Raw genomic sequence first — 8,016 nt, 5'->3', positions numbered from 1 at the left:
CAGATCAGGTCTCTAGGTGTGTTTGCCAATTAACAGGTAATACAAAGAACAGAGGAATATATTAAATGGCACTACGAGGATACAATTATCGAATTCTAGAATGAGGAAATCCCCACAGGATGAAAGACCAAGATTTTTCAAAACATAATTTGCAAAAAAAAAAAAAAAAAAAAAAAGCAACGTATAGATTAAAAGAGATTTAGGAGTATGTATCATGGCCGGGCTCGGTGGCTCATGCCTGTAGTCCAGGCACTTTGGAAGGCTGATGTAGGAAGATTGCTTGAGCCTAGGAGTTCGAGAACAACCTGGGCAATATGGTGAAACCTTGTCTCTAAAAAAAATAGAAAACTTAGCCAAGTGTATTAGCTCATGCCTGTGGTCCCAGGTATTCGGGAGACTGAGGTGGGAGGATTGCTTGAGCCAAGGAGGTAGAAGCTGCAGAGAGCCATCATTACGCCATTGCACTCCAACCTGGGCAGCAACAAAGTGAGACCTTGTCTTAAAATAAATAAATAAATAAATAAAAATAAACATAAAAAAACACAAAAAGGAGTACATATCAAGTGAGTAAAAATTGTGAACTTTGAACTCCAATTAGAACAAAGCAGGTGTTAAAGAAATACCTATGAGGCAAACTTTGAAGACATTTGAGCATTGCTTGGGTATTTAATGTCAATAAGGAATTAATGTTAATTTTTAAGGTGTAGATAATGGTATTTTAAGAAAGTTAATAATAAATTCTGAAATATGGATGAACGGCATATCTGAGATTTTCTTCAATGTAGTCAAGTAGGGGAGCAAAATGGAAAGTCACAGTGAAACAAGAGCTGATGATTATTATAGTTGGGTATGGGAACATGGGGATTTACTGAGCTCTTTACTCATGTGTGTTTGAAGTCACTCATAATAAAATGTTAAAAAAGAAAGAAAATGCCATTAAAATGTCCTTCTTCCTCTTGCTACCAGTTCAAATAAAATAATCATCATATTTTACTTTTCCACCCAATATAAACAGTAGACAACAAGGTGACAAAAAAGCTTTACACTCAAACTTACTTAAACGCTTAAAATAGTGAGATGGTTCAAATGGCTGTGAAGCTCCAAATAATACTGCCTGGCTCTTGTGGAAGCATCTTGATTGTCTTATATGCACTCTGTTTAACATTAGAAGTCAGTGTAATATGATTTACAAGTTCTCAGATTGTCATTAGGTCTCTGACATGAAGACAAAGGTGACAAGAGATATTCACCCAGGGAGATGAATAACAATAGAGCTACTAGTTAATTAATTTTTGATTCAGGGAAGCAGCATTACAGCATGGTTAGGAGCAAAGGCCTTGGAGTTAGTCAGATTATTCACTATGAGTCATTCATTCTTTGATATTCACTATGTGAGTGTTGCTATCAGTTTCCTCATCTGAAAATTAGAGCTACTATGTTTATCTAATAGGTTTCTTATGATGATTATAGAACTTATGCCTGGTACACATGAAGCTACTTAATCATCATAATAATTATTATTGGTATTATTGGTTGGTCTGAGAAATTGAAGCAGAACCCCAAGCTCAAAAGAGAGAAGCAGAAGAAAATCTAAAATTCTTTATGGAGGACGTGACTTTTGGGTCGTTAATAACAAAAGACATTCTGTATTTTGTGCCCTGCTGGAGAAACCCCAAATGTCTTCTCTTCCAAGGAGCTTATACTTCCCAGGTAGGATACCTTGGAACCTAAGCAGATGACTGTCTGAGGAAGACTTAATTCTTTTATTTTTTATTTATCTATTTTTTTAGAGATGAGGTCTCGCTATGTTGCCAGGCTAGTCTCAAGTGATCTTCCCACATCAGCCTCCCCAAATGCTAAGATTACAGGTGTGAACCACTGTGCCCAGCCAAGGAAGACTTACTTCTGATGAAAATAGACAGCTTGCAGTGCATTGGATCTTAAATATTGGCTGAGAAAGACCTATCCTATTTTCAAACCTCTTGTCATATATCCTTTGACTAAAATGCCACTGGTAAGAAAGTCTGGCAACCTTGTATTTGTGTCACTCCCTTTACCTTAGAAACACTGAGATATAAAAAGAACCAGGTACCGTGGCTCATGCCTGTAATCTCAACGCTTTAGAAGGCTGAGGCTGAAGGATTGCTTGAGGACAGGAGTTCAAGATGAGCTTGGGCAACATAGTGAGACCCCCTTCTCTACAAAAAAGTAAAAAATTAGCCAGGCACAGTGGCACACCTGTAGTCCCAGCTACTTGGGGGGAGGCTAAGGTGAACACAAGAGGTTGAGGCTACAGTCAGCTTTGATCATGCCACTGTGCTCCAGCCTGGGTGACAGAGTGAGACCCTGTGTCAAAACAAAAAACAAAACAAAACAGAAAAGAAGAGAAAAGGAAAGAAAAAAAGGTTGGTAAGTGTATATAAAGGAGGGAAAGCTATAATACTATCAGATGTGATCAGGGGGTATTTCACAAAGGTGATGATATTCGAACATAATCTAAAAGGACATAGGAGTTTGTAAGGAAGACAAAGCAGGAGGACAATCTAGGCAGAGACAACAGAATGATGAACAGGTATGCAGCCATAATCATTTGGGTATCATGTAGAGAAAACTCTTCAACCGTGTTTTTCTCTACTCTCACACTGCAACAATCATCAACACAGAAAAAGGCTTCTGTGACCAAATGTGTGTGGTCTTTTTCCTCACACGCCATGCTGCGGACACCAGCTGGGTGTCTCCTAATTCAGTTCAGACACTATCTACAGGGACATAGTGTCAGATCCCAAAGGTTGAGGCTCAGTCCCCAGGACTTCCCCCACACACAGCAGTTGGAAGTCTGGGCCTCCAAAAATTCTGACCGACCAGCTTTGAGTTGGGGTTCCCACTACCCTCTCTTTGAGTTTGATTAATTTGCTGGAGCAGCTCACAGAACTCAGGGAACATGTTTGTAGGCTTATTATAAAGGATATTGCGAAGGATACAGATGAAGAGACACGTAGGGTGAGGCATGGGGGACGGGGCATGGAGCTTCCATTCCCTCCCTAGGCGTGCCACCCTCCAGGAACCTCCATGTATTTGGACCCTCTCTGAACCCTGTCCTCCTGGGTTTTTATAGGAGTATTCCTTCCCTTAGAGTATAAGGGCAGGATCCTCTCTGGGAAGGGTCTTAAGAACCACAATCAGAAAGGCAGAAAAAAAGGTGAGTCCTGCTTTGCAGCAGGTGAAAGGAGGGCAGGAAAAGATCAGAGTCCTTTCTCTGAGGCCTAACACATCCAAATTATAGCAAAAGACTGTAACAAGGGCTATGGGAGTTATGAACCAGGAACCTTGGCCAAAATCCAATACATTTCATAACACCACAGGTACGTTCCTAAATTCTTCAGGCACACAGAGTAGTAAAGCACGAGGCTAGGAAGGTGGTGGGTATAGCTTTTACAGGACTTTTTCTGCCTTAGAATGTTCCCTTTACTTTTTAGGCAACAGTGAATCTATTTTCAAGGTGGGGGTCAGTCCCGATTATAGCAGTGATTCAGAGAGAGACTTGGTAGATGTCTGAGGTAAAGCATAGAGATGAATCTCAGGAGAATAAAATCAGGGACACAAGTTAGAAGATGTTTACAATATTCTAGAAGATATTTTATGTACATCTGGTGAGCTAATAGTAGAGGTGGTGATAAATTTGAACTCAAGGGGTATTTGGGAAAGAGAATTGACAGAAGCTACTAATTCAGAGAAGTGAGTGAAAGTTACTTTCTTTGTCAAGATAGAGCAGGATTGGGTAAACAGACACTTTGATAGTGGACATGCTGAGTTTGGCGTACACAGGCTTCCTTGATACCTGTGTCATGATCTTACTCACTAGTGAGTCCATTGGACATGGAGGACAGTAGGGATGCGTTAGGTGGGAGACTGGCCTGTAGTTTTTGAATGGGGTGATGAAAAACAAATCAGGGAAGAGCAAGGGGTGACACAGAACAGTGGGATATGAAGTGCAGAGTGCCACAGCCAAGAGGACAGATCTTAATTCTATGAATCAAATTTATACCTAATCCAGGCTGCAATATTAAGTATTCTGGGAAAAGCAGGTTCTCCATTATCAGGTACAATCTGAATTCATAGAGAGGATCTGGGTGAAGAAATTTAAGAGATTCTTAGAAGAAAATCAAAGTCAAACTAGAAGGAATGATGCTCCTGGTAGTATTACCTCCCCTAGGGATGCTGACGGTAGCACTGAATTCAAGATGCTGGAAGATGGGCAATTTGTCACCTGGTTTCAACCAAAGGGAGCCTGTAGGGGCACTGCAGAGCATGCACTCACCAGTTCCCAGCGTTTGCTCTACCCACAGGCTATCAGGCATAGGTATTAATTATTTCTCACCCTTAGTAGCTAGTATAAGTGAGCCACTGGTATACCATGCTAGGCTCAGTTCCGACTCATTTTTACTTTACTATTTTTACTTACAGGGAGTAAGTAATTCAGAATGATTGAAGGAGAGATTTGAAGACAGGAATATTTGGAACCACAGCTGGGAAGAGAATTGGTTTTGCTAGATCCTGGAGAATCTTGAATGCTAGGCTAAGGAGTACTGATGATATATTTTACTCAGTGATGATTTTTGAAGGATTTTGATCTTGAATTGTTTTGGTATTACTTAGAGCGCATGCTTGGAAAATTATTGATTGTGGGAGAAATAGAAGATTGCATACAGGGTGAACAGAAACTCTCCAAAGAAGAATTTTTAGCAATATAACACACTTGTAGACTGTTGAAAGATCGATCACTGTGAATTACACTGGCAACAAAAGATCTAAACAAAGCTGTTTGTGGAGGAGCCAAGGGCAAAGTTGCAATCAATGACAAACTCTGTGAGCAGAGGCCAAGGGGTGGAAAGAGCTACTGGTTGTAGACTGACATCTTCAACTCTTTGAAAGAAATTGCCTGGAGCCTCTACATACAACATGATCTTGGGGCATGGACCACGAGACCATCTTTGGTGCAGCTCCATTATCTCTTAGTATTTAATCACATAACCCTCTTGGAACTTCTCCAAATTTTCAGGGGAATTGTTAGGTAGAGTGAACAGTATTATAGAGAGGTTCTAGAAATGTGTCTATTCAAAAGGACAACAGTGCTAAATGTACCTTTTGCATGTTCTAATGTTGGGGAGACCTTGGCAACACAGCATGCAGCATGTCATTGGCTCAGCTTGTAAAGAATAGGGCAAATGAAGGTGTAGATATTCTTTAGATCTTATTTTCTTTTAATATTTTGAGAATCGTAAGACTGCTAGACCTTTAATACTTGGATATTTGGTACAATTCTCATACCAACCTTCTCTTGGGATGCTAAGGATCATAGAAAATGAGCAGTTAGGAGCTGAAACAAAGAATCCAAGCAGCTTATAAACTGCAGTATAAACCAAGTGACCAGTACACTGCTCTATACTGACAACACTGGAAGAAAGTACTTTCATCTGAAACTCACTGCACTCTGATCATTTATTCTTCTGTAGACTTGGTGTCTGTCTATGCAATAGTCAAGTCCATTTGTAAAAATGAGACAGTAATGAGTGAGGAGGTGGTTGCCAGCAAATCCTAGACTGATATTAGAGTCACTCTTTTGACTTAAATGGCTGAATCTCTGCTTAAGAGTCTAATCTACTATTGATATCTAAATACATTTTTAGGCCACTTGGAGAGAAATGACCCAATAGTGAAAATCTGTAACCAAAAAGGTGAGAAGAGCATACTCTAAGAAACCATTGTAGAGAAAATGCAAGGGAGCAACACAACATTCATCCAATCCAATCCTAGTAAAGAAAACGATTACGAGATATTTATAGTTTTAAAAATCAGGGAATTACTGTTCATGAAGGAACATTATGCAGCCAATAAATAATTGAAATTGCCATTCCTTTCTGCTTCTGCTGGCCTTCAGTCAGGAAAATACAAATTTTAATTAGCTTAAGATCTTCATCAGTTTCTTTAATTCTTTTGAAGGACCCACTTGGGATTAATGTGTCTAGAACCTTTATCGTCATTGGTGGGATATCTGCCAGTTTCAGGACAGAAAGAACAGGATATATAAAGAGAGATAACCTATCCTGTTGGAAATTATTCCGAACAGTACGATCATCTTCTTAAGATTTCCTCTACCGTGATAGGCTTCTAAAGTCAGACTGCCCAAGGCTCTAATGCATGTCTACCAGTCTCTTAAATAGGACAAGTTCCTTGATTTTTCAGTGCTTTGGATTATCTATAAAAGGGGGATGATGCTGCCTCATAGTATAGTTGTGAAGATTAAATGAAATAATATGTGTGACATGCTTTATAGTGACATGCCTTATGGTGAGCTCTCAATATATGTTAAGTATGATTATTATTATATGATAGTATTAATTCTAGGTTATAGTGCACATGGGTTAGTGAGTAGGTGAGAAAGACATACTACAAGATGTATCTGCCATGATATCCACTGTGGGTGGCCAATGAGCCATTTTTCTCTCATAGGTGATAAGCCAAAGAGTGACATTTGATTTCACCAGGTTCATTAAGAAGAGATTTTCCAATGCAGTGAAGATAAATAAATATTTGATTCTGAAAGAAATTTAAGACAAAAGAGAGATGACTAGGCAGGATTAGATACTCCTTAAAAAGATTACTGTGGTGTGACTAAAGAAACACCCAACAGGAGTCATAAAACTTTCTTCTACCCCCCACCGAGTAGACTGCAAGCCTCTGGTATTGGGTACCATGTCTTACCCTAAGTGGAATACGCCATGCCTACTGCACAGCCCAGTTTACAGTAGGCATTTAGTAACTGCTGAACAAATAAATGATTGAATCAGATACTTAATCTCTTGCACATCACAATTTATATGAATCCCAGTTTGAATCTGATTTCTGTTACTCATAAAATGATGGTGCTGTGTTAGTTATCTTTAAAATATAACAGAGCTTTATATATTAAATATCTTGGTCAGAAAAAAACAATTTCCAGAGAAAATTATTATATGGATTAGCAAGCTTGTTCAACCCGCAGCCCACAGCCCACAGGCAGTATGTGGCCCAGGACAGCTTTGAATGCAGCCCAACACAAATTCATACATTTTGTTAGAACATTATGAGATTTGTTTTTTTTTTTTTGCTCATCAGCTATTGTTAGTATTAGTGTATTTTATGTGTGGTTCAAGACAATTCTTTTTCCAATGTGGCCCAGTGTATTAGTCAGTTCTTACACTGCTATGAAGAAATACCCAAAACTGGGTACTTAGAAAGGAAAGAGATTTAATTGACTCACAGTTCCCTATTGTTGGAGAGGCCTCAGGAAACTTACAATTGTGGCAGAAGGCAAAGAAGAAGCCAGCACCTTCTTCACAGGGTGGCAGGACAGAGTGAGTACAAGCAGGGGAAATGCTAAACGCTTATAAAACCATCAGATCTCAGGAGACTCACTGACTATCACAAGAACAGCATGGGGGAACTGCCCTCATGACACAATTACCTCCAACTGGTGGCACCCTTGGAGGATAATGGGGATTACAATTCAAGATGAGATTTTGGATGGGGACATAGCCAAACCATATCACCTAGAGAAGCCAGAAGATTGGACACACCTGGTTGTGCATCTCAAACTTTATTGTTTATACAAATTACCTGACAATATTGTTAAATACAGAGTCTGAATCAGTAGGCCTGGGAGGGACTTAAAATTCTGATTTTCTAAATAGCTTCCAAATGACCCTGATACTTCAGTTCCATGAACCACCACACTTTGAATAGCAAGGGTTCAGGGAATTGTGGAATCCTTTCTTAGATTGTAAAACATAAGAAAGAATGTCTTTTATTTTATATTATTTTATTTTATTTTATTTTTGATGGAGTGTTGCTCTGCTGCCCAGGCTGGAGTACAGTGGCCCCATCTTGGCTCATTGCAACCTCTGCCTCCTGGATTCAAATGATTCTCCTGCTTCAGCCTCCCGAGTAGAGTGGTTGGGATTACAGGTATGTGGCACC

This window comes from Colobus angolensis, unplaced genomic scaffold (genome assembly GCF_000951035.1).
Source record: "Colobus angolensis palliatus isolate OR3802 unplaced genomic scaffold, Cang.pa_1.0 Scaffold16, whole genome shotgun sequence".
In the NCBI taxonomy this organism is placed as follows: domain Eukaryota; kingdom Metazoa; phylum Chordata; class Mammalia; order Primates; family Cercopithecidae; genus Colobus; species Colobus angolensis.
Note: the sequence above shows the minus strand (reverse complement) of the source record.